The 27,930-nt window shown below is 43.3% G+C and overlaps 1 protein-coding gene and 1 long non-coding RNA gene across 2 annotated transcripts in view; one reads left to right on the top strand and one right to left on the bottom strand.

Annotated features, from left to right (window-relative positions):
* Positions 1–27,930, bottom strand: part of CHN2 (chimerin 2) — a 290,116-nt gene that overhangs the window by 217,054 nt on the left and 45,132 nt on the right. The window lies entirely within an intron of this gene.
* On the top strand, positions 15,549–17,741 carry LOC131829568 (uncharacterized). Its single transcript, XR_009352915.1, has 3 exons — positions 15,549–15,834; positions 15,930–16,079; positions 16,994–17,741. It is a non-coding gene; the product is annotated as an uncharacterized LOC131829568 (long non-coding RNA).

The raw sequence follows: 27,930 nt of genomic DNA, 5'->3' as shown, positions 1-27,930 counted from the left end.
CTTGGAAACACACAGCTTGGAGAGGCCGTGGAGCAGCTGTTCCTCTCTTATAAAGCTTTCCGTGATCAGAGAGAGGAAAAACATAAGTGCTGCCCAGGCTAAGTGAAGCTCATACAATTTGAGATTCACATTTTGAAAAGCACAGAGAGGAGACTGTCTCATGCTCTGGATTATCTTGTTTGCCAGTCAATGAGCAAGAACTTGTCCAGACTGCCCAACAGGACATTCAATGTCAATCTTATTCTCACTTGCCTCTGTGATGCTTTGTGGAATGTTCACAGGCCCTGTTCAAAGGGCAAAAGATTTAAAAAGAATTATCCGCTTGGCTCACCATTACCCACTTTCTGCTAATGCAGAGATGTCATTGTAAAAGATGGCCCCATGTTAGGCACAGAAAGAGGCAAGTTTCTGGGAGTTTACACCTAGGCAACAGTTCTCAAAGGATGGTCTAGGGAACCCTGAGAGTCCCTAAGAGCATCCTGATGTCTGAGAGGTCAAAACAATTTTCCTAAAGCCACTTCGACACTGTTTGACTTGTTCAATCTCATTCTTTCTCAAGTGTACAGTAGAGTTTCCCAGAAGATACAGAACACAGGATACGGCAACAGATCAAATGCATAGGCTGAAAAGAGAATCCGATGGTCTCTCATGAGGCCAGATGCTAAAGAGATTTGCAGCAAAGTAAAACAATGACACTATTCTCACTAATTGTTCTTTGGAAACATAATTTTTTAATAAAAAAAAATTATGTTAACATACAATTGGCAGATGGCTTGAAATAAACTGAAGTTTATTTTTTCAATTTCAAAGTTTTAATTTCTAATATGGTAAATATTAATTAATGTGACCCACATAAGGTATTTGGGGCCACCAATCACTTTTAAAAGAATAACAAGCTCTTGAACCTAAAAAGTGTGAGAACCACTGACTTAGGAAGAACCTCACTATTTTTCTCTTTGGCAGAAGCCTGCCTGCCTTCCCTAGCCAAGCCTCTGTCTGCTTCAGACTCACCACCTTCTTGGTTTTGGGTGCAGGTTCTCTCCTTTGTAGCCTTATTACCTGCCTTACCCCAAATTCTTACGATTGAATTGCCTTTCTTCGGCCTATGACATGGGTCCTGGAGGTTCACAGTTGTTCATTCTCCTTGGCAAGGCAGAGAGAGTAGCCTTCCTTGGCCTCTCTGTTCTCAGTCAGGCAGTGCCCAGATGCATGTGAAAACTGACATTTGTGTCTGGCCCATGAAATCAACAAACGCTCTGACAGGGGCTAGACAGAAAGTGATGACTCGTAAGTCTTGTGACAGAGACACCCTATAGGTCGACCACATGGACCCAAGAGATCAGAGATGAGCCTGAGCCCGGGCCCCAGAGGAAGCCCCAGGTCTGTGATGGGGAACACAAAATGCCAGCCCATCACTGGGTGGGCAGGCAGAACCACCCAGATCCAGTGTCCCCTTCCAGGTGTGAAAAACACTGTGACAGAGCGAACCTGCAGGCAGAGCCATTTTCTCTGGAGGTTCCAGGGACCTCAGGACTCCCCTCACAGATGAAGCTGGAGGACTGTCTCCATCTCTGTCCTGCAAACCGCAACAAAATATTCGCCACAATCTAATCCACCTGTAAGCAATCACTGCGCTCCTCTTAGACACCTGGGTAAAGTGCTGTGGGAAGAAGTGCAAAGATTAATAAGAAATGCTCCCTCCCTGCACTCCAGGAGCAGAAAAAAATCGTTAGCAGAGCTGCTTATTAGCAGCACAATGATCAGATTTGAGTTTCAGCTCCTGTCTCTTACCTGCCCTGCTTTCTTGAGGGAATAAAAAGTGTGCAACGTGAGAAGGCAAAGCAGCCAGAGAGTGGAGAAAAAAAAGCCCTAAATAAGGCACAAGACTGGTAATCAACATCTGAAATACAAGAAATGATTCTGCCAGAGAAGCCAGTCTTTGTTGTTTCTTTACAAATGTTGTTTCTTTACCTCAAATTCAATGGTTGCCCTGGACAGAAAGCACCTGATTTCCTACCAAACTTGGAACTCCCATGTCTGACCTGGTTGTGCTCAGGTTCCCAGGCAGGATTCACCTAAGAGGCCCTTTAAAGGCACCCAGCCAGCAGGACACCCAGCCCGGAAGGCATCCGGGAGGTGGAAAGGAACTCGGAACATTCATGAATGTCAGGGTGCTTCATCTCTACAGAAGGCTCTGGAATCACAAGGGTCGGCATTAAAATGGGCTGCCTGAAGATCACCTGTCTGTCCAGCATGGCTGGGAGCGCACAACCAGGGGGCTTTCACCAGACACACCTGATCGCCAGTGGCTTGAACTTGGGCACTTGCTGTCAGAGACAGACAGGGACCTGCCACAGCCGTATTTAATGCACTCAATTCATGGGGAGGAGGAAAGCGACACAAGGAGCCTTGCTGGTGAAGCATGTCTGAAGCCATTACCCGTCTCGCTCCCTTCTCGTTCCCCTGCCTCTCACCTCCTCCAGCTCACCTCGATTGCAATCACTTCTGTTCAGCAAGGTTTTGAGGTGCTGGGAAATGTCTTACTGTAAGCATCTTCTAATCGCTTATGAAGATTATCAGGATCATGTATTCCCAACTCTTCCGCACTATGAACATCAAAAGCCCATTAACTAATGAATTACATGCTTTCAAGGATTATCTGTACCTAAAATATTAGAAAATCACTATTTCTCTCACATATGCAAAACGACATCTTTTTCTGTCAGTCACACATTCTTTCTTCCTCTCTCCCCTACTCTCTCCTTCTCTCTTTCCAGAGTCTCTCCCTCACGCGCTCTCTGCTCTACAGACACAAGTACAGTCTCTACTTATTAGCCTACGGTGCACTCAAACATTAAAAAATGATTCAGCAATTGATCACATTTTAAGCCACTTGAAAACTGTCAAAATCGGAAATGAAGACTGTAGCTCCTTCATTTCGCAAGCAGCTTCGAGGCAAGTGGGCAAGTGGGGCGGGCTTCTCTAGAAGAACGTCATGGATTCGGAGCCCAGTGCTTATGAGAACTGAAGTGGTGCGGGCCAACCAGCAAGGCAATTGGGAGGATTAAATAAAAATAATGCCCATGAAGCATGGGCCTCAGTGCCTCCCACTGCAAAGCGCTCCACAAACGATAGCTATTGTTTTTATCAGGAAGTACTTAGGACAGAGGCCATAATTCAAAAGAGGAAGAGAATCAGAAAGACAGAGGCCATCCATACCAGACATTGTTTATTAATCCATCTGTGCACTCTGCTGAAATTGGCATGACAGTGGACAAAGCATTTATATTAACTTTTCTGATTCCCCAAGACAAGCCTGTAAAGCAGGCAGGACGGGTAATATTATCCCACTTGATAAACCAGGACAGGACAGAGGGCCAGAAAGCTCTGAAGGTGGTTTTGGTGTAAGGTTTAACAGTCATTAAGTGGAAGGGACAGAAACAGGAGCCACAGGGCTCAGGGCGCTGAAAGGGAACTGTGTTCTTCATATGGCTGATACCCTCAGTCTTTCTAATTTCTGATCCTGCCTCATCTGAAAACTGGCGTCTAAAGAATTTCAGGTTAAAATGTCAAAGTCGATGCAGTAAAAAGCTAACCCCCGATTATCCAACTGCGGCCCAGTTGAGTGAATCAATATGTTTCCTCCCACCTACCAGGTCGGAGCTACCATTTCCCTTCTGGGAGCAGTGCACTCCGTATTAGGGGCAGGGACCGTGCACATGGTTATAGGAGAAAAGTCATGCGAGTGCAGGGACTTGACTCCCAGCAGCCCAGCTGCTCTGCTGCCTTCTGTGGCCACAGCCCCAATTTAGCACAGAGGATCACAGGCTGGCAGCTGTCAATTATGCAAAGCAGATTGCCTCCCCATGGCATTCCACATCTGGAGAAACCTTCCTTGGGAATCCATACAGATGTATCCATGCATTCTCACTGCTATTATTACCTTCAAAACTACCTAAAGAATATTCTCTTCCAAATGCAAAGATTAAGAGAAGTTCAAAATGCCTGGCATAGTTAGTAATTTTTATTAAAAAAAAATACTCTATAGCCAATGCGGATACCCAGGAAGACTATTTTTCAAATGGCATGAAATACAAAAGACATAAAAAACACCACTGAAAATGCTGCTACACTATCAAATAATTTATACTTCCTCCCGTGTTATCTAAAATAAATGACACTTTTGAGCCAATCGCATACATTAAATATGGATGATTTGTTTCCCCAAACCTTAATTCCAGGGTTTTAACTCAGCAAATAAAATAAAGAAGATAATTAAAATGACTTCTGTCCCATATCATGCATAGGAGAAACATGCAGGGTACAGGGAAGAGGAAGGTTTTAGCACAAAATATTCAGCCATTTCAATGGAAAAGAACCTCTCACAATACAGATCAATAGCTTGGGCTGCCTCTCTGTTTGCCCTGCCTAACTGGGGACTTTGCTATAAAATCTGATTACTGTTATCAGCAGGAAGCTGATTTGGCTGTCTTGCTTCAAGGAGAGTCATCCAAATTACAGATCAGCCAAAACACAGGCTGGGTGACGCTGGCACATGTAGATGGAATGTTCTGGAGCCTCTCCTTATCCTATGGTATGGGGAAGACTCTGTGGCCTGATCAACATAAACTGTTCATATATGCGACAAATACCAGATTCCCAGAACAGGGACACATTCACCTCCCAAGTTACGGGAAACTAGAGAAAATTCAAACGGGTACCAGTGCCTGGTTCTGGGCACTACGATCCACACCCCTCAAGGTCCTCCCTGGAGAGAAGTAGCTTGCTTTTTGCATCCTTTAAGAAACCCTTGAGAAATGTGTATTTGGTGCCTAATATGCAGAAGGTACTGTGCTGTCTTGTGGCGATACAGAGAAGTATATCCCAATGATATGCCTGCCATGGAGAAGTGCAGGGGAGGTCAGCAGGCACTCGGTGAGAAATGCCAAATGGTGCAAAGTTCTAAATGTTCCTGGAGCCGATAGGCAGGTGGTGCTTGAGCCAGGTAGGAAAGTGTCAAGCGAAGGGAGGAATTTGACCCATCTGGCGTCCTTCCTTTCAGAGATGGGCAGAACTTCAAATAGAAAATGACTCTAGCTTCTCATCTTAAAAAGAGAGAAGGGCCAATGTAGTCAATCTGCTATTTTGAAAAGCATTTATATTAACTTTTCTAATTCCCCAGAACAAGCCTGTGAAGTAAGCAGGACAGGTGATATTATCCCACTTGATAAACCAGGACCGGACAAAGGGCCAGAAAGCTCTGAAGGTGGTTTTGGTATAAGGTTTAACAGTCATTAAGCAGAAGCGACCAGAACAGGAGCCACAGGGCTCAAGGCCCTGAAAGGGAACTGTGTTCTCCATTTGGCTGACACCCTCAGTCTTTCTAATTTATGGTTACCATTTTGCAAAAAGTGATTGTCGGGGCCCGGGCTGGGTGTGAGGGATGTCACTGCTCAGAGAGGCAGAGGCTTCTGGAGGGGGTTCTGGTTCCTGTTGTTGGCTGTGTGGTCAGTAGTCTGGATAGGAAGGGATGGGAGGAAGGCGACACTCAGAACAAGCCTGTCATTCACACTGAAGATGGGAACACTTGGGAGTGAACCGGGGCTTGAAATTCTGCTCCACTCTTCCTGGCTAGGTGACCCTGGGTAAATTATAGACCTCAGTTGCTAAACCTCAACTCCCTGGACTGTGAAATGGGGCAATGCCTGTCATGGCAGGGACCTCACTAAGTAATGCATCTACACCTTGGATCACAAGACATACAAACAGTCTCTAAACCCTAGATCTCACATGACTCTTCTCACATCATCTTCCACACAGTGGAATAATGACTGGGATCACCGGTCACAGATTTTTCTGGAAAACGCCTAATTCTACAACTCTTATCTTGTTCATTCATCTGACAGGCAAGATGGCCAAACTGAGATTCAGCAGAGACATTCTTTGTATTCATAGGTAATACTATCGCCCATTTAGTATCTTATTAGATCATCCATTGTTTAGACATTTTTGATGTGAGAGGTGGTAGGACAGAGAGGAGGTGGGAAAGAACAACTTTGGAAAAAAGGAACTATTTATGGAGTCTCCCCCTCTGGCGAGTGCTCAGTGAGAATGCCCTCCTGATGGCCCAGTTTCCTAGGAAACTCAGCTTGGAGACCTCACGCTGTGAGGGTATCAGCAATTTGCTTTGTAGAAGACACACACATCTGGCAGTCATTTGGGCAATATGTCACAGAGCCAATGGCAGGCAGAATATATGAATTGAGTATTTTTGAGGTGAATCTTCACTCAAGTGGCAGTGAAGCTTTTACCATCTAAATCAGACTTTATGAGTTGCCTCAAAACTCGAGACTTTGCCTTCTGGTTTTACTCACCTGCCATGCCAAGGGCTGTCCTTTGTACTCAGTCTAGTTGGCATCAACATTCTTTATTTCCCAGTTCTTGCTCACTACACAGGGCTGTAAGATACTCCTCCCTGCATGCTAGAGAGAGGAGCTGGGCTACTGCTCTCCTCGGCCCTGAGGGACTCCCCTCAGCCCATGTCTCTTGAGAAGACTCCTGCCATCTGCACTAACATCCTTTAGATTCAGGAGTGACAAGGCAGGTAGATCTATCCTAATCAGAGAGGATTTTTATTTAATCATCTTGTCTTTGCTCTCGGAGTCCCTGTTGCCCACCCACATCTCTTAAGCAGTTTACGAAGCTCTTGTCAGTTAATTAACAGCCTGTCTAGCTCCCCAGCCAGGATCCTTAAGGAGGCCGAAGTCATACTCAGAACAGACCAAGGTTTCAGGAGGTTTATCTGTTTGGTTGGTGAGTTTGGTCAGTTTCGTCTAGAAGAACAAATGAAAGTTGTACTGTCTTCTTTGGCATCAGATTATAAATGCGCCTGTGGCCTCCTCTTTCCGGGATGAAAATGGTGGTAGTGTGTGTGTGTGGGGGGGGGGGGGGCGTTTCTTAAGCATTGTGCTTACTCTCACCTTGTGTCCCATTCACTTCATGACTTCTTTTATTTTCATTCTCTCTTGTCAAGATGGAATCTCAATTAGGTTCTGACACACATTTTTGTTAAGAGTAATGTTATTCTGCAAATCCTTTCATGTTCTATTGACAAAGAGGCCATCCTTTATAAACTGTCTGAAACCGTCAGTGGATGAAAAGAGGAACAACCAACTTCAGTCAGAAACCCTAAGACTCAAAAACTCATTGAACAAGATGAACACTAACACGTTCTATGATGTATGGCTGAAAGGAAATCAAGTGCTCAAAGAGTGCAGCATCCGGAGGAAGGTGGGTAAGGAACGCAGGTGGGAGACAAGAGTGCCCAGAGGAAGCAGGAGGACTACCCAGTCAGGAGGCAACTCAGAGCCTTCGGAAAACGTGAAGCTCGGTAAATGGATGAGTGTTCTATGGAGTCAGGTGAAGTTGAAGAAATAAGAGTTGCATTGTCGACTGTGCTGGCAAAATAGCCATGACACCTCAGGAGAGAAGGGTGGGGTATAAAATGCTGGGGCATGGGGTGGGCGTTGAGGTTCTCAAAGGAGAGTCATGATATGTTCTGTCCTAAGTGCTTCACATGTACTATCTCATTTAATTCTGTGAGGTAAGTACCAACATGACAGGTGAGGAAACTGAGGTACCGGCAGGTTAACTGACTTGCCAACGATCATGCTGATAACTGATAGTGGAGTCTGAATTAAAACCGAGGCATTCTGGCTGCAGATTCTGTGAGCTCAACCACTATACCATACTATACCACTATACCACACAAACCATAAAGAATACCATAAAGAAACCATAAAGAAAGTCCTCTGGGTAATTTCTCAATTGCTTTTTAAAATACACCCACCCCAACTCCCCAACTGGAAGTATACATATTTAGGAATTATGCTGGTTCTTACATTATAGATTACCAGATACGTGAGCTTTCTTTCTTTCTTTCTCTTTTTCTTCTTCTTCTTCTTCTTCTTTTTTTTTTTTTTCTAGGAAATACACATGGGAGTGAGTTGGGGGTAGTTATGGTCTGGTTACTATGAACTGAATTAGGCAGAGATAGGGTTTCTTCTTTTTGCCTATGTGTGGAATTCTCCATAACAGGTACTTTCCACCCTCATGGTTTCACTGTGACTGAGAGAAATAGATTTCATATCATTTCTCAATGGATTGAATTTTTGCTGAGAAACAACAAAACTTCTTTTAAAAGGGCCATGACTTATTCCATCTAAATCCAGTGGCTTTTTTTTTTTTTCTGTTAACAGTCAACTCTCTTGTCCACTTTCAAAATTTTTAAAGTATTTTTTTAAATTGTGGTCAAATATTCATATCATGAGATGCACTGTTTTAACCACACTCACACTTTCGGGCAACCATCACCGACATCCATCTCCAAAACTCTCTTCATTTTGCAAAACTAAAAACTTCACCCATTAAAATCTACTTTCTTTTTAGTAAGGAAGTTTCACCTTAATAGATGAAAATAAAAGAAACAATTATGCAAAGTAAAAAAGGGTTAGTCTGCTGAATGAAGTCAGTTCACAGAAAACAATTATCTTCAAACTATTCTCTATAGGACTGATTAAAAAAAAAAAAAATCCAGACCTTTATCACCTAAATTGACAGCCTAATCTTGATATAATTCAGTTCTCTTTAAGATGGTATAACTTGTTTTAGCTTAGTAAAGAGAAAATAGTAAAGAGAAAATATTACCCCACTGGACCCCATACCCAGGATTCTGATTCAATTGATTGCCAACATTTCTTTAAGCTTCCCTGAAAAGTCTCCAGTGCAGCCAAGGAGGATTCCTAAAGTTTAAGGGAGTGATATGGACTGAATATCAATTTGAGGCCATGGAATAAATATGCAGAAAGCAGTGGGTCTCAGCCTTCTGGGTTTTCTGAACTCAGAGACCACTTTGAGAATGTGATGAAGTTATGGATCATATCCTTGAAATACATGTCTACTTGAATAAGCTTGCAAAACTCATTGCCTATTGCAGGGGCCCATGGTCCACCTGAAGCTCACCTTCACATGCTGAGAGCAGAAGAAGCAGGGACAATAGCCAAGGAAGAAACCTTATTTGGGGAACACCAATAAATAATGAGCCAGCTGAAAGAAATAAAAAGGAACCAACCCAGGAAACTGAGAAGATGTGGGCGGAAAGGTGGAAAGAGAGCCAAATGAAGTCAAGGCCTGAGAGAATTTTGAGAGAAAAGGGTAATACAGAGTCAGATGCTATGCATGGGCCAAACAATGGTGTTGGAGATGGTTGAGAGTAAACAGCAGGACCTGTGGAACAGTCAAGCACGTTCTGCTGGAAGACTGGAGGGGGATACCATAGATGTAGAGAGGTGAGGAGGGCAGAAAGGGCAAAGGAAGTAGCCGTTAGGAGGAAACTACAAGGAGGTATGTATGTGGGAGGAGTCTCAGGACAGTGGTGGGTGCAGGGCCAGAAGGCTGAGGGTGGAAATGAGGGTACAGTGTGGTTTACACATGATTAGTGTTAGTGTGAACAGTTTCCTTCCCCAGATCTCACCTGTCTCCTTCCCACATACACCTTTCTGCTTCTGTTCCCTGGTTTTGCCTGACTTCCAGACTCCACAATATCTAGCCATCTCTTCCCTAACCCACATCTTCATCCAGTTGCCTGGATCTCAGTAATCCTACATCTGAGTGCTGTCATTGCTTTCCCAAATGTCCCCATCCCACCATTTCTTCCTTGCCCAAGCCTCATCCATACAGGATGGTGCTTTAACCCCATGACACTTCCGCTACGTTGTCCATCTTCTCTAACTATTAGAAGTGGGCCTGCCAAAGGGTTGGACTATGTTTTCCAAAAATAGCCTACACCAGTATATCCCATCCCACGTGATCTCCTACAGTGTGGTACTGATGCTCTTCACCACGAGAGGTGGGATCTAGGCCTCCTCTCCTGAATCTGAGCAGATCTCTGACTTGCATGTAATCAAAAGACTGACAGGAATAACAATGAGTAGTCATCATCAGAAAAAGACCAGGTCAGAAAAAGACGATGGAGCTTCTACCTTGTTCAATGGCAATTTTGTGCTTGCAGCCCTGAACTACCCTGTAAGAAGTCTGACTACCTAAAGGCTGCCATGCTGTGAGGAAGCCCAGTGCCAGTGAGTAAAGAGACTCTTGAATGAGTCCAGCTAAGCCTTCAAGTCTTCCTTGCTGAGGCCCCAAACATCATGGAGCAACACAAAGTTGTCCTCTCTGTCCCTTTCTGGAATTCCTAATCCACTGTGTCCATGAACCTAATAAAATGATTGCTGTTTTATGCCACTAAATTTAAGGAGGTTTTGTGGCAATAGTAGTGGCTATGTTTCTCTCCTGGACTCTTAGTGTCCTGAGAGCAGGGTCTGTAGCTGATTTTCTAGGAGTACAGTGCTGATGTGTAAAAATCAGGTGACCCAAAAGATAAAGCAACTCTCTGCTTTCTTAATGAGGAAATAAGGAAAAACGTTTTTTGTCAGTTTAAACACATGAACTTTCAAGGTTAAAATTGAAATAGTTAATTTTCCAATTATAATTAATTTACATGTGCGTATTCACAATCACACATTGTATAAGATACTTAGAAATATAGCTCTTTTTCCTTCCGATGTTTTGACACAATTTTATTAAATTCTTGATACATATCTTCGTCAACGTATCTTAGTCATTGTTAGAGTTACTCTTTGGTCATCTAACAGATTCTGAAACCCACCATCTTCACATCCTTTTACCCAGTTTGAGATAAAGCACTTTGGAATGTGTGTATGAGGCTGTCACTGGACATTTTATCCAGCGTCAATGGTGCATTTATATAACATGAGACCAGTTTTTTATTTTATTGCCCATAGATGTGTATTCATGAGCACTACAAAATAAGTGATCACCACTTTGTTGCTTTCCAAAATAATCTTAAAAGTCTTGTGTACAATCCTGTCTAATGTGCCATTCTTTGAGGGCAGAGCCCATGGAATTTACACTAAAGCTATGTAAATTTACTTCCTTTTAAAATCATTCCATTAGATGACCTCTGGAGCATCCAATGCTGGTACTTCTTTTAGGTAATTTCAAGCTAATGTGTCCTGCCCTAAAAATGTTTGTTGTTTTAAGTAAGTAAGTGAGCTCTAATTCTAGTTACAACAAGACTTTGCAAGGACTCATCCACCATATATTGGGTAGATACCCTGGAACATGTATATGAAATGGAAAAATAATTCTTGTGGTCTTTAGGGAGATGGCGCTCAGGGAGGATTTTCAGGTTATAAGAGGGCAAATCTGAAGATAGAGGCCTGTTGAGAGGAAATCATGTTACTTCAGGGGAGAGATAATGAGGATACTCGTAACTGTTTTCAGTAGGTTTGGAAAGGATGAGAAAGGCACTAGCAAAGGCAGAAGTGATAGAGCTTGGCCAAGTTGGGGAGGCAGTGTATACAGTGAAAATACCACCTCTATAATGTGAAGTTCCTGAGTTCAAACCCAGGCCTGTCATTAAATAGGCTGTGTGACCCTGACCAAGTTACTAAGCCTCTCTGAGCTTCAGTTTCTTTCATTAGTTGTCAGAAGAATAATATAAGATCATATCATGAAACATAGAAAAAATATGTAAAAAGACAGCTGACTGGAGTGTTTCTGAACATACTTTATCAAGAACATCTATTAATCTATTATGACTGATAACTGACTGGATGGGGTGTTTGGGAGTGAGGAATCGTTACTTCCTACAGAATAATAGTAATAATAATAATGTCCTCTTACAACAGGTCATCCCTGATGTCTGCTTTAAAAAAAAAATCATGTCTTAAACTTTTTTTCCCCATAAGTGTCAAAGTTGTTAGAAAACAATAGAATACAATTAACGGGATATTATTTCTAAATGGCATTCTTAAAAATCTGTAAATTACATTTCATGGAAAGAAACGCAATGAGTGGGACAAAGGATCTCTTTTCCCCTGACTCTGCTATTGGGAGAAACCACCACATACATCACCAAATAAAACAAGTCTGGTGTCCAAAATTACCAGGCTGAAAAATCACACTGCTGAATAAAATGTTCATCTGAAACAAAAGTCTAAACTCTTGAAGGTCAGAAGCAATCAGAGGGGAGCCTTGAGATATGGAGCCAGCAAGTGGATAAGCTTCTTATAAGGAAACCTGGTTGACAGAGCAGAATCCAGGGCTGCACCATGGGCGCTTAGATGCTGATTCCACCCCATGGCCATGCCTTCCCCAGGCTTCCCCTCCTCACTTCAAAGTGCCCTCACTCGTGGCAGAAAGAATTTTCTAAAGCATAGTTCTGGTATCCCTTCCTGGATGGTTACTCAGTTCCACCAAGTCAAGCATGAAAAGACTGCCAGTGAGGGAAAGCAAAATTAATTATACTTTATACATTATAAAAGAAATAATTTCATTAAATAAAGTACTTAAAGGTACTTGGGCAGCAGCACACAATATCCTTGTTCTTCCCCACTTGTGCATATCTTAACAGATTTCTCCCTATTCAGGCACTCCTGGGTAGACTCAGTCGGTTAAGTGTCTGACTTCAGTGCAGGTCATGATTTCAGCGTCTTGGAATTGAGCCTAGCATCAAGACTTCATTGGGCCCTGCATCAGGCTCCCTGCTCAGCAGGAAGTTTCCTTGTCCCTACCCACCATTCATTCTCTCCGTCTCTCTCTCAAATAAATAAATAAATAAAATATTTTTTAAAAAGACCTCTCCATACTCATATACAGACATCTTCCTTCTCTCTCTCTTTTTACAGCTACATGATGCCTCACTGTGTGCTATACCACAGTCTATTCAACTGGTTCCCCACTGCTGGACACTGGGGTGTTTCGAGCCTTCTGGGGTTCCAATAAAACCCAGGCAATAAGCCGACACCCGTGTTGTCATAGGGCCCCACAGACGGAGGTGGGTTTGCTCGGTACTTCTGCTAGATGATGCTGGGGTCCCCTCAGCAGAGGGTGCACAGTCTCCTATACTCGTGAGTGAAATAAAATTCTGATTTCTGGGGTGCCTGGGTGGCTCAGTCATTAAGCATGTGCCTTTGGCTCAGGTCATGATCCCAGGGTCCTGGGATCGAGCTCTGCATCGAGCTCCCTGCTCAGTGGGAAGCCTGCTTCCCCCTCCTCCCATTTCCCCTGCTTGTGTTCCCTTTCTCTTCTGTCAAAAAAATAACTAAAACCTTTAAAATAAATAAATTCTGATTTCCATTTTGAATGTTTATGTTTTCCTTCTGTGTTATTTTGTGGACCTCTCTCTTTGGAAGCAGACATTAAATTTATAGAGAGGCTGATCAGAGACTATCCTCACCACGAAGGCAAAAAAAAATCAAAACACCTCATTTCATCCCTTATAAGGATCAAATTAGTAGTAGAGATAACAAGTGCACGACTGTGGAGGAGCTAGACATTCTCGGGAGACACAACTGACTTAGAAGATTTTATGGAAGAAAAGGGATTTGAGGGGGCCCTTGAAGAAAGCAGAGATGCCAGGGAAGCAGAGGAAAACCTTTAGGTTCCCAAGCAGAAAGATACATCGAGTGTGGCGAGAAGGATGAACAAGCTGGCTGTGGCAAGACACCACGTAGATGATTGAGGACAGAGCTTAGACGTGTAACCAGGACCCGAATGTGGAAAACCTTCAATTCCAATGGGCAAAGTTTGGTCCTTCTGATTTAGGATCTCTGATCTAGGCTATATGAAGTGTGAATCTACATCCTGGTTTATCCAGGACTGTTCTGGTAGGTGTCTATTGTCTTAGCACGTCTATTACTCTCAAGCATCCCAGTTCAGATGATAAAGTAATGAGTTGTCCCAGCAGTAGGGACCACTAAAAATATGTGGACAAGAGAGAGATGATGAAAGAAATATTTCAGCCAAATAAACATGAAAACTGGATACACACAGAATGGCTGGAAGGAGAGAGGCAGGTGGGAGACGACCAGGACATCACCCGGCAGGGTAGCAGGAACGCGGAAGCTGGAGGAAGGACAGTAGGTCTGACTGGTTTGGAGCAAAGATTCTTAGCCTGCCTCATTTGTCAGCTGAAGCTACTGGATTGGCTGCAAAAGGGCCCTTTCCGTTCTAACACTCCAGGGTCGGGTCGAGGAGATGATTGCTACGATCTAGGTGCAGGGCTAGTGGAAGAATGGAAAGGAAAACAAGAGGAAGGGAGGGTGAAGGACAGGGAACAGTCCGAACAGTGGAGCGTGCGTGACAAGGAGAGCAGGGCTGCTGCTGCTGATGTGAAAGGTGTGCAGACTATCGAGCTCAATTGTGACACATTGCACGAGGTCAGCTTTATACGCGCTGTATCTGAGATGACAGCCGGCTGAGGAAGTGGCGACTTACCGATACCTATAAAAGGACATCATGATGTAACCAAACCCAATGGGAACAAGGGCTGGGATGGACCACACAGAGATTTCCGGCAAATGACCTTAGTGAGGTCAGGTGGTCACTCATTCACGGTGCTCAGGTCTGGTGCAAAGACCACAAGTGAATAAACAAAGCATGGGAGTCTGAGCGTCAGACTGGGAAAGCAGTGCAGGTTTTTTGGGATTTTTAAAAATTTATTTATTCATTTTTAGGGGGGAGGGAGGCAGAGGGAGAGAATCCCCAAGCAGACTCCCCAATGAGTGCGGAGCCTGACGTGGGGCTCCATCTCATGACCCATGAGATCATGACCTGAGCGAAACCAAGCATCAGACATTTAACCAACGGAGCCACCAAGTGCCCCCAGTATAGGTTTTTAATGGCAAGGCCAGTTGGCAATTCCAGCCATTGCCAAAGGCTCTGAAGGACACTCTCTGCTTCTATTCAGAATGTCATTAAGGTAAACCTCTGCCTATACCTGCATGGCTTTGAGCCTGAGCAAGTACCTCCATCTAGTCCTTTAGCTTTGTTTCCCCAGTGACCAAAAGGATGTGCCACCAGTAGTCATTACCATGAAAGGGTCTTTGGTTAATGGAGGGTCCTACAGGTAGATTTGGGTCCAGGGGATGTCAGCTTCTCCTCACAGGCTGGAAGACTGGCTCCTGGACTATCTGAGTTCTCTTACCCTGCAGCTCATGTGTCGAGGTCTCAAAAGATCATCAAAGAACATCCTTACTAGACCAGTTTGATGCAGTTACAGTAAATGCACTTTAAAATAATTCCTTGAACAAATCATCCAAGAGCACCAGCTTCCTAGCAGAAGATACTGAGGAATGAAAAGTCTTTCCCCTCAGGCTTCCACTACTTTGTGATGAGATCAGAAGCAGATAATTAAATCGCCTAGGGCCATGTTGCTCGACATAAATTTAAAACCGCAAGGTGAGAGTTAAAATATTGTAATTGTATTTAAGCTGAAAGAATAGGAAATGGTTTTTTCCCCTCTTTGCAAATGTTTGTGTGCAAACGTTTCCTTCTTAAAAGAGAACATTTTCAACTGAAAAAGAAACACTAAAATCATGCACAGATGAGTCATGAAATTCCAGGTTTATTAGAGATAAAGTGTTCTCACATGATCACAAGATTCTGCGGTTCCGAAAAGAGATGAGTCGCCCGGAGCTTGAGGACAGATCGTCTCTCATTCACTCACCCAGCTAACATACCTGACACACCATGATGCCGAAGTCAAGTGAATGTTTTTTATATGGCATCGAAGTTCTATGTCTGGAACTAAGTGTAACCCAACAGCTAATGCTCACTGTAACAGCATGCTGAGATAGGAACAGGAAGTGCACAGAGAAGAGGAAAGAAAGATAAAACAGGGCGACTATTCAAGCCAAACTGCTCTGAGAAATGTCCACTCAAGCTGCCAGGGACTTAAATACCAAAGGAAAGGTAAATTGGATTAGATACGTTTGGAAGAGAGTTCCAGTAAGATGCTTGCTAACTTCCAATTGCATTTAATGGCATTACACGGGCTCTGCTTCTAGAAAATGATGTTTGCATACAGCACGCTGCATTTCTGGATCCTGTGCTTACGGAAGGTACACCCGAGCGAAGGGCTGAGATGTATGCAGCTTGCAAAGAAACAAATGCTGTCAGGACATCAGTCAAATCCTCCACAAGCCCTACAATAAAGAGTAAGTAAAAGGGGTGGGGGTGGATGAGGGATAAATCATGACTGGGTTTTTTGTTGGTTTGAGTTTGGGTTGTTTTGTTTTGTCTTTCCTATGAAAGATCCTTTGTGAACCTGAATCGTCCAGCTTGTCACATTGGCTGTCTACAAGATTAATTCCAGCTAATTGCTCAGCTGTCCCGCTGCCTATGTCACACAAGTCTATAAAACATGACTGAAATTGAAAAAAAAAAAAAAAAGATGAAAAGAGAAGAGGGAAAAGCACATCTCCAATCATGTTTCTATGTTCTCTTTTTTTAATCATTGAGATTATTCCTTCCAGTCTCATGACCTGGTGTTACTGACAAAACATTCTTCTCCTAGCCTTCTGATCATTCCTTCCCATAGCCCACATTTTAGGACTAGCTGGAAGGTCATACAGGCCAGGGCCACAGGAGCCACACTGTACGATGGACACCTGAGTCCCTCCCTTATCATACTTACTTTGTCATCTGGGGTCATGGATGGGGTCAGTTGGGCAGTGCGATGAGCTTGCTGGCTCTGCCTGGACCCAAAGCTCCGTGTGCTGGTGGGCAGCCAGGACAATATGCTTGCAAAGGGAAATGGACAGCACATCCCTCTCTGCACACAATCCACCCATGCATGCACATGGACAACTACTTTCACCTCTCCTCATCTCCTGACTCTCTGTGTTCCCCAGTTAGCAACCTATTGTCATGGATGTCTGTTCTGCAGGTTCTGGAGGTATGTGGGCCTAAATGCTTTGCCGTGTTCCTCTGGTCTTCCAATGCTTCCTGCACGTTGCCTCTTCCCTCTGTGACCTGCAGGCTGTGTTGCTGGGACAACTACACACGGCTGCTTAGAAGTTCTGGGTCAGATATTGTGCATTAGCTAGCACCCTGTCCAATCTCTTTTTAGCAAACTTGCCTCGACTACAGCAGCTGAGAGGCTACAAACTACATTTCCCAGGATCCCTTGCAGCTCCAGGTCTATGCGTGATGTGGACTCTGACAAGCAGACATATTCACAGGAGATTCGGAAGGAGAAAATGTGGAGCAGTGGCTGTACAGGGAAATTGGCTGCTATTATGGACCCCGTGTGTGTGATTGCCTGGGGGCTGCTATGGCAGATTCTCATGTCCACTACCTAGTAACAGCAAAGCTGAGTATGAGCAACATTAGCAAGGGAGTAACTGCCAGAACAGTCTTGGTTCTCTTGCGTTCATAATATCTTGTAATAAACCGTTCTCTGCTTAAATCTGGTACAGTAGCTTCTGTTACCTATAACTATTAACAACAATCAAAACAACTTCTTGCCCTTATCCTTTCATTTTTTTCCCTTACTGAGGACTGTCCCCACCTCATACTTACAGAAGATGCTTCAAATACATGCGCCAAAACCCTACTTGAGAAATGACAAATCTCACTAATCTTGAGTATGCCTTCTATTTGCATTAGCGCTCATGGACTGGTTCATTCATTTAACAAAGATCTGCTAAAGGATGACTTGTGTTAGGCACTGAGCCACCATGGAACCACACAATTCTTGCCTTCATGGAGACTTCCAGGAGCTTACCATCTAGTGTGAAAAGAGTAGCTACATTTATTTAGCATCTACTACGGCCAGACACTACAATTAACACCCTAAATATTAAACTCCTATAACCCTCCCCAAGAAAGCGTGAAGTGGATATTATCTTCCCTATTTTACAGACGAAGGAACTAAGGCTTCCGGAGGACAGAATTATGTATCTGGTATATATACTGCAAATGCCTTTAGGGTGGGGAAAAATTCACTAGCCGCATCTTTGAATTTTTATAGTTGAAAGAGCTCATCTATTTCCATCTTCTACCTATTCCAGAATCTCTTTTATGGCTTACTCTGCTAGGTAGCTAACCTAAATCCATGATGCCTTCCTTACAAATAGAAGACCTATTTTGTTCAAAGTAGCATTGAACTGAGCTAAAAACTTAATTTCCTGGATATCTTCACATTTCGGAGATGTCATGTGACTCCAGTTCTGGACAGTGAGAATTAATTTGAAGGCACTGAGGATTCTAGAAAATTTTCACTTGCTTCATGTGAGCTGTCCCTTCTGGATCCAACCTTCTTTATCCTGTTGGGATGAGCATGTGTGGCTAAAGGTAAGGCAGCTCACTTCAAGCACCAAAGATGAAGGATACATAAAGACAGCAGGGGCAGAAAGAGGAGCCTGGGTCCTTGGTGGCACCCTAGTGCTTTGATCCGAACTGAGGAGGTTAATTCAGGACATTTTACTGTGCGAGAATTTTGTTGGTTCATCGCTATTTGTTAAGCCACTGTGGTTGGTTTTCTGTTACTTGGACTGAAATGCATTCTCTAACTAACACACATCCTTAACACTCGGGATGCCAAAGACTCTGCTTAAATCTTTTTCCATGATGGGAAACCAACTGCCCAAAGATGTCACTTACATTTTTGGATGGCCCCGTAGAAATTAGTGTTTCCTCCCCCTAAACTGCAATTCCATCCTGTACAAGAGATAGCACTTTGGGGCTTAAGAATGGAATTTAAGACAAAAAGCGTCATACTGAATACTCTTACACAGACAATCTCAAGTAATCCTCCTATAATCCGGTGTGGTAGGTTGCATTGTACCCACTCTAGGATAGAAGATAGTGTGTATTTCAGTATATCCCTGATACGTGGCTACAGTAATCTCCTTGGGCTGCCCTAACAAAGCCATACAAATTGGCTGGCTTAGCACAAGAGAACTTCATTCTTGCATGGTTCTGGAGACTAGAAGTCTGAAATCAAGGTGGTGGGATGTCTATGTTCCCTCTGATGGCTCTGGGGAGGAAACTTGCCTTGCCTCTTCCAGCTTGGTGCTCCTTGGCTTGTGGTAGTACTGCTCTAATCTCTGCCTCCGTCTTCACACAACCTTATTGATCATCTTCTACCGTCTTATAAGAACATCAGCAACACTGGATTTAGGAACTACTTAATCCAGTATGACCCTGCCTTGCTAAACACATCTGCAAAGACCTTATTTCTAAATAAGGTCACCGTCTGAGGTTGCAGATAGACATGAATTTGAGGAGGTGGGTTGGGGTGCTATTTAACCCACTAGAGTGGCAGAGCCTTTAATCAGGGTTTTTCTTCAGCTGTTCGGGAGTTAAGGATAATGAATTTGTGTCTAAACCTGTACATATAGCACAGAGAATTCTTGAGATATAAAATTTAAAACACCTTGACAAAGCTACCAAAACAAACCACTGTCACCTCATTTTAATTGCTTAGATCTTTAAGATAAGTGTCATGCACCAAGTCTTACATTGTCTTGAATTAAATATAATTAAGTTCTACTTCCATGATGCAAACCCTACTGCGTCTAAAATTGGCTTCACTTTCATAGTTGAAAATAAACTTTCACAGTTTACACATACTGATATATTTCCCTATGTTTGAATCTTAAAAGAGTACGTGGGGAAAGAGTGAAATCTCTGTTTATTCAAACATTACTAATATGTGTGGATTGTTTTAATTTATTCTCTTATAGTCTGTATATATGTTATACAAAGTTATCTTAAAAATACTGCCTAGTGGGAGGGAGGTGAAAATAAAATAAGACAAAATCAGAGAGGGAGACGAACCATAAGAGACTCTTGACTATAGGAAACAAACTGAAGGTTGCTGGAGAAGAGTTGAGTGAGGGGGATGGGGTAACTGGATGATGGGCATTAGGGAAGGCATGTGATGTAACGACCACTGGATGTTATACACAACTGATGAATCACTAAACTCTACCTCTGAAACCAATACACTGTATCTTAATTAAATGAATTTAAATAAAAAAATACTACTTATTCCTATAACAACCCTAAAAAGTGGTCTTATCAGAGGTAGGTATTTTAAATCACAACCCCTTGCAACATAGCCTGCACAGTAGATACATAAAGAAGAAGTGGAGTCTTTTATTTAATGTTCATTCAATTTTATCATCCTTGTCTATAAAAATTAATACATAATGGAAATATTAGTAAACTGTAAGAAGTTTCAGGCATGCAGAAAAGGGGAAGGAGGAAACTTCATGGCAGGAAATGTCAAGGTTTAATGGGAATTTAGTCCCTCATCTAAAACATTTAATTATTTGTAAAGTACTTTTATACTCTTTAATAAGTCACGCTATAATTCATGCAAGTCCCATATCTTCTATACATTCCTGAAGCAGAAACCTCTGTTGGATCTGCCTGGTTCCCGGAGACATGTGCTCCTTCTGTCTATGAAGCTAACTAGGTTAATCTCCTATCTGTAACATTTTAAAATAAAAAGGAATTTTAACGCTCTTATAGAATTATCAAAGAAGTACCTTTTGCTCATTTAAAGATTAGGAAAAAAAAAAACACCTCTAATCCAATAAATCTACTATCTAATTTTGGTAATGGATATATAATTTCATTTTTGAAATACAGATGAAAGGATATTAGAAATGGGAATGTATCAATAAGGGTGTTGCTATAAAAGCTGTAAACAGCTGACTCCTCCTATTTTCCTTTCATCTCAGAGAACACCATAAAACGACGCCTCTTAACAGAAACCTGAGCTAATTGGTGTTTCTGCCAGTGAACAAAAGCAGATATAACAGAAAAAATGACTGCAGACAAACAGATCATAAGCCCATGTTATATAAGTTTACATCCGTGAAGTCTTAACATAATGTTGAGAAGCCTTATACTCTCTTCAGTATGCAAAACAATGGAAGAAAAGAATTCTTTAAATGCTTTACATGCTTTAAAAACTACAAGTCCTACTTGTTTAAATTCACATTCTTTTTTTTTTTTTTTTAAGATTATTTGTTTGTTTGTTTGTTTTTGTGAGAGAGGGAGAGAGAATGCCAGATGGAAGAAAGACAGAGGGAGAGGCCGACTTCCTGCTGAGCAGGGACTGGACGTAGGACTGGATCCCAGGACGCTAGGATCATGACCTGAGCCGAAGGGAGATGCTTAACCAACTGAGCCACTCAAGCACTCTAAATTCACATGTCTAAATTGAGGTGAAAATGCCACCACCATTCCTGTGACACTGTCCCTTCTTTTCATGTAGATACAGAATACCACGTGTGAATGTAATATCTGTGTCTTTAATTAATTGTTCAGTTGCAGAACTACCTTTTACATTAGAGCAGCTATTAAAGATAAGCTGATTTCCTGAAAGCTTCAAAATACACATGGATAAGTAAAATATACTCCCTACACTTGAGGAACTTACAATCGGACAGAGGAAAGACAAAAGGCTCAGAGCAGAAAGGCCACAGGACCAACCTACAAAAAAATCCTGTTTGGCTGCTGGGATCATGATGCTCTTCGAGGAAAGAGCCACATCTGATCTGCACACTGAAGAACCCATCAAGTTCCAGTGAAGGGAGAGGGCACCCCAGGACACAGGAAGGTAAGACAAAACCACTGGGTCGTAACCTTGGCTCATACAGTCATGTGGCCAGAGTTTGAAACATGAAGTATCCAGATTCTAGTCCCCATTTATTGGTGTGTGTCCCTCAAGGTGGAGAGCTTATATGCTCAACATGGCAGATTCCTGGGACAAAAAGATGAGAGTAGGAACCTATGAGAAATATTCAGAGCACAGGAGTCAGTCATACTCCAAGCAGAGATTGAGCCAGGAAGTGAAGTGAGAAGCAACACAGACTCCTCCATGGGCTTGAAATGCCAAGCTTAAGAGGATGGGAACCACCCAAGATCTATGGGTGGAGGAATGATATCATCAGAGCTGTGTTTCAAGCAAAGACACCTGGCAGTGGTCCCAAAGGCAGATGTGATAGGCAAAGACTCTAGGCAGGAAATGTATCACCAGGCCAGTAATGATAACTTGGGGGAAATGTAGGGCCTGCACTAAGGTCACAGCAGCAGAGCGGAGGAGGAGAAACAGATGCTAGAGAGAATGGGGGAAGCCTTGGATAGCGAGCTGGAGGCAGAACAGAGCTAGAAAATGGCAGGTGAGCGGTGTGAAGGCAGGTCTGACTGGAGGGCCCAGAGTGCAGATGGCCAGCCCAGAGCTCAGGTCTCCAGGTGGCTATCAGATGTTGCTTCCTGCTGGTATCACCACTGCCTACTCCAGGAAGGCCTCTAGGTCCTCTAGACCTCATTCTCCAAAGCTCCGCCCAGACTTGCTCCCATCACCTGCGAGAAAATCAGACCCAATGAGTGCACTTCCCTGAGATGGACACGGTCTTCCTCCTGAGCTCCAGCTCTCTGTGCCACCCTCTAGTAGCAGGCCGGTCTCTGAACTCTGCTCTCACTGGTGGGCTAGCTCACCTCGGGCATAGATGCCTGAGCAAGGCAGAGCACACACTCAGCTCCACAGGCACTAAGACTCCTCCTTCAAAATCACGGCTCCACGAAAAATGACGGCAGCCGCAAAACAAAAATAAAAAGCGTAATACTGACCACCGGAGAAGTACAAGTTGGGAGGGACCTGGGGTTTGATTCTCATTCTGCTTTGTTTTGTCTTTAATCAGAAGGCAAAGCCACGGGAAGGGAAAGCTGGCAGAGGAAACAACAGAACAGTGTCAACACTCCCGTCTCAATGGATCTGGCTGTGATGAGATGAAGGTCAAGACCGGCTAATAAAAGGTCAGGGCTTGTGATGCACCATCAGGGCCAGGAAGGCTTTTGTTTGTTCTGTTTTGTTTTCTGTAACTCAGGGTCTGGCAGTCGTTGTAAGGGAGCAAAACAAACAAGTTCTGGCCGCTGCTAGGCTCCTGTACGGGCCCTGCCCAATGCCAGGGCACTGGGGGGCTCTGTGTCCACAACGGCCCCCACAGCTGCACAGCACAGTGGCCCGCATCCTTCTGGCACGCTAAGAGCAGGAAGCAGGGCAGGCTGGCCATGGGCAGAAGACTGAAAAAGCATGTGGGCCCAGGACAAATGGGCACTTGTTCCCTGGAGGGTGTTGGGCAATGACTTTCATAAACAGCGAAGGGGGAGGAAGGAGGCCCAGCCAGCATGCCTGTGCGCCTGCGGCAGCGGGGAGAAGAGGCCTGTTCTGGCATCTTTGGGTGACTCTGCTATTGGCAGAAACATCAGCAAGACCTGAAACAGAAAACTCTAGAATTTGGGGTTCTCCCAGGACTACAGACCTGCAGTGTCCCGGCTCCAGATATGCCATCCTGCTTTCTGACCTCTCTGTACTTGCTATTCCCTCTTCCCAGAGTGCCCTCCCCGCCCCATTGGCACACAACACATTCTTAGCCTGGTGACAATTCCATTCATCTTTCAAGTGCCGGCCAACGTGTCGCCACTTCTAAGGAATCATCTCTCTAGGCACAACGGACTGCCTCTTCCTCTTGTCTCCAACGGTGTTATGGCACACCGTGATCAACACCCACGCGCGATGTGTGATACTGTACTTAAGGGAGCTGCTGTTTGGTCAGTTGTGTGTTATTTACCTTGGAATCCACAGCACTTACAAGCAGTGGCTCAATGGTCCCTGTGGAAGATGTGGCCACCACATGCCAGTCTCGCCCCTTACTCCTGAGAAGATCAATGAATATAAACTCTGCTGCTAGTGGCCTCACTTTGACCCCTCACCCCTGGATGGAGGGAAGAAGCACTGTCTTCCAGAAACCTATTCTGGTTTCGCAACTCCTAGCAAATAAGTTCCTTTAAGACTCTGTCCACTGCTCCCCACTGGCTATCTCTCACCCCTCTTGGCTGCCTGGACCAGGACCAGGAAGAAGACGAGAGAACTCTGGGAACCTCTCTGCATCTGCCCGAGGCAAGAAGTAATTCTCACCATGAAACATAAATCCCAGACGATGATCTCATCATGGGTGTCAACACAGCCTCTTCCATAAAGCAGAGAACAGTTGTTCCAATACTGGGAGAGTCTTCCTCTCTATGCCACCCAGGTCTTGCCAAGTGCTCAACAGATATTTGCTGAATGGAACAGATTTCTCTGGTCACTTTTGATTAGATGTTCTTACCTCAACTTCAGAACCTTCGTAATGAAAAAAGAGGTGAAGCTGGCATTGATCCATTCATTTTACATAAGAGTAGACAGTCCCACATTATCACAGGCCCGGCTAGAAGAGTGAGGCAGGAAAGGCTCCAAGAAGGAGTTATCGGAGACTGATGTACTTGAAGTGTGGGAAGCATTTGCACATGCTGAGAGGTGTGGAAGGAAAGAGCATTCCAAGTGGCCTGGGAGCATGAGCAAAAGCTTAAAGATGAGAAAGTAGAAAGCATGCTGAACTAACTGTCTGTCCTTGTCATATGCTCCCTTCTAAGGTGACAACAGCACAGGCTAGAATCAGCACAGGTTATGAAGCCAGTCATCCCCATACCACGTGTGTGACCTTGGGAAAGTCCCTTCAACTCTTTGGGTAAACTCTGTCAAAGTAAAATAGTAAAATAGAGGCGATAATGCCTGGCATGGTTGTTCTAAGAATTTAGGATGTATACAAGAGATGTGGTAAAGAATATGCACTAAATAAATGGAAGATACGATGAATGATGGTGATGACAATGTTGAGGATGATAAGCCAAAAGCTCCTTGAAGACAGGGACTATGTCCTCCTCTTACTTGTTCCCACTGAAGTACTTGCCATACTGTGTTGCCCAAATTCAACAGTTACTAGTGTATTGATGTAAATGAATCTCCTTGCCACGCTATTTCAATTGCTGTGCTTTGGCCTTTGTTTTGCTCTTTAAAGAAATGTTTGCTACTTTTTGTTAGCCTGATTAGACACTGAAGAGAGCCTCAGACGAGTGACTGAGACACAAATTCTGCCCACCATGAACTTGAGACAGGATCTGTAGGCAAACTGGCAGGTGCTTAGCCTGTTAGAATAGGTTGTCGAATATTAAAAGTTCTACCAGGGAGAACTGGGTGGCTCAGTGGGTTGAGCCTCTGCCTTCGGCTCAGGTCACGATCTTAGGGTCCTGGGATGGAGCCCTGCATCGGGCTCTCTGCTCAGTGGGGGACCTGCTTCTTCTTCTCCCACTCTTCCTGTTTGTATTCCCTCTCTTGCTGTGTCTCTCTCTGTCAAATAAATTAATAAAAAATTAATAAATAAAATCTTAAAAAAAATTCTACCAGGGAAAAGTTCTATGAGGCTCAGAGTTTTAAAAATGGGTAGAATTTTGATAATCAAGGGGGGAAGGTACAGACAACATGTTTAGAGAGATTATGAACAAAAGAGATCACAAGAGGAAAGTATAAAGCATGATGGATACCATGGGTATCTGGCCTGGCCAGCAATGATAGGAAATTGAAGATATGGCCTGAAAAGCAGTGTAGCGTCAGACTGAGAGAGACCTAAAGATGAAGATGAAGACTGAGGTCTCATTTCCTGAACAATGAACAGTCACAAGCAGCCTGGCATGGGATCACCGAATTTGAGACCTAGAAGTTTCAGAGTCTACTTCTCCCTGAGAGACCAAAAGGGCAAAGCCAAGGGTAAGTTAACTTGCTCAAAGTTGCACTGCTTACTTAGGGGCAGAACTGAGATGACATCACTGGTTTCTCAATTACTAGTCAGCATCTAGAACACTCACCACAGGGAGACTACAATATTTAGCGGACACACCACCATCTTCTCATCCCTCACCCAGGCAGACATTTCTAATTGATCAGGGCACTCTTTCCTATTGAATCCAGACCAGCCTCACCACCCTCAACACAGCCCTCCACTTGCTGCCAATAGGCTACACTGCTCCTAGAGGTAAGACCCACCAGCCAACAGGCTGGAGTCAGCCCTGCTATCTTAACATATGAATGCTTGCTCTAAAATTCTTACAGAGAAGAGCAGAAGTGCCCAGGGAGGGGAGTTCAGTCACTTACAAGAGTCTCTTGGTTAATGCTTTCTTCTGTGTGGGAGCTGAACTGTGTCTTCACAGTTGCAGATGTTTTGTTCCCCAGCCAAGGAGAGTGGTTAACCACGGTCACCTCTGTTCTCTATGCCACCTTCTCTCCCCAGCAGTCTCTCTTCTATGTCAAAATTACAACCAAGAAGAAGGGGAAATCCCAGACTCGGAAATGAGTGCACAAGAGCAGAAGTAAGTAAACTCACCACTTACGATATGGCGGGCCAAGGGAAAGTGGGTGTGAGGAAAGAAAATAACATATTAACCGGTAGACTTGAAATTAAGCACCATTCAATGTTTCCTTTTTAGTTTAGAAACCACCAAATAAAAATGAGGGAAAAAAATCAGGAAGTTCCCTCCTTAATGTTAACAATAGAACAATCCAGTGTGCCGTTACTCCAGGCAACTTCTTTTCAAAAAGGAGGCACTGAATGTTCAGAACCTACAGGACCCTGCTTGGTAGTTTGACTTGGGTGCACTTTTGGTGCCTAAAAATAGATTTATGAGAGCAAAGGACTACAGTTACCTTCAGACTTATTTAAGTTATGTAATTTTAGATCGAAAGGATATACTGGCAAGCACACTCACAAAAAAATGTGGGAATTTTGGACTCTCTTCCCTCGATAGCCTTGAGGCTTACTGAAATTCTTCTTGTCTCACTGTTGTAATTTGTTCCACGCCGACAAGTGATAACACCTATTTGCTCATATTTTGCAAGCAAATTTATGGAGTATTTTAAGATTCTTCTAATTCAGAATCTGTCTAGCATACACAGAGTAAAATTGTGTCACTTATAAACACAAACAAGCCTACTTTGTTACAAACGGGAATGCTGACATCTGGATTTTAAAAATAGGGAAATTGAGATATCTTCATTTAAATGTTTTTTAATCATTTTCCAAAAGATGCTCCATCGAATACCTTTCCAATGAGAAGTTCTTTTTATGTGAGTGCATTTTAAAAGATTCAACTTAGGAAACTAATTTATTATGTAACTTTCCAGGATTCTGCCTGTGACCCAAAGTGAAATGCACCTACATTAGGTGGATAACAATGATCCCAACTGCTGAAAAATGTCAGAAATTATATTTGTTCTGTGAAAAATGAGACATAAGAACAGAAGAAGAAGCAATAAAAGGTCACTTTTTTTGTTCTTTGCATTTTTCCATAGCATTAAAAAAAAAACAACTAGTGCCATTTTCTGTAATTTTCTCCCCTTATCCTATTTTTAAAAATATACTAACAACTGATATTACAATGGAATTCTGAAATAACTAAGCTTCTCCACAGAAAACACAAAATATGTCTACTTTTAAATTTTTTTAAAGATTTTATTTATTTATTTGACAAAGAGAGATCACAAGTCGGCAGAGAAGCAGGCAGAGAGAGAGGAAGGGAAGCAGGCCCCCTGCTGAGCAGAGAGCCCGATGCGGGACTCGATCCCAGGACCCTGAGATCATGACCTGAGCCGAAGGCAGCGGCTTAACCCACTGAGCCACCCAGGCACCCCTACTTTTAAATTTTTACAAATATCTCTCATGGTGATATTTATTTCCACCCTTGTTTGTTGATTACATAAGCAGAAAAGGCGTTAATGAAAATGAATTTGTTTCCCTGCACATGGCAATACCTTTAACATGCGTGGAAGGTTTGAAGTTCGTCTCAAAAAAAAAAAAAAAAAGTCATGCTAGAAAAAAACAAGCATTCACCCTGCAAACCGCAATTACTGCTTTCCTCCTAGAAATGCCATCTGCCTCTTCTGCTTTGCTCTTCTTTTCCTTTTTCTTTTTTTCAAGTAGAAAAGTCAGTGCTGCAGACTTTTTCAGACAACAGTCAAAGAATCTCACTTCTGAATTCAGCATTTAAACTTGTGCCTTTCTTTATCCAAGACACCTCTTAACTAATGCACAGTAAGAATCAAAGAGAAACTGCAATGCTTCCTGAACATAATGGAGACTTATTCCACTTAAAAAGTCTACCTACATGAACCCAGCC

Source organism: Mustela lutreola, chromosome 4 (genome assembly GCF_030435805.1).
Source record: "Mustela lutreola isolate mMusLut2 chromosome 4, mMusLut2.pri, whole genome shotgun sequence".
Lineage (NCBI taxonomy): Eukaryota > Metazoa > Chordata > Mammalia > Carnivora > Mustelidae > Mustela > Mustela lutreola.
Note: the sequence above shows the minus strand (reverse complement) of the source record. Positions and strands in the feature narration are given on the sequence as shown.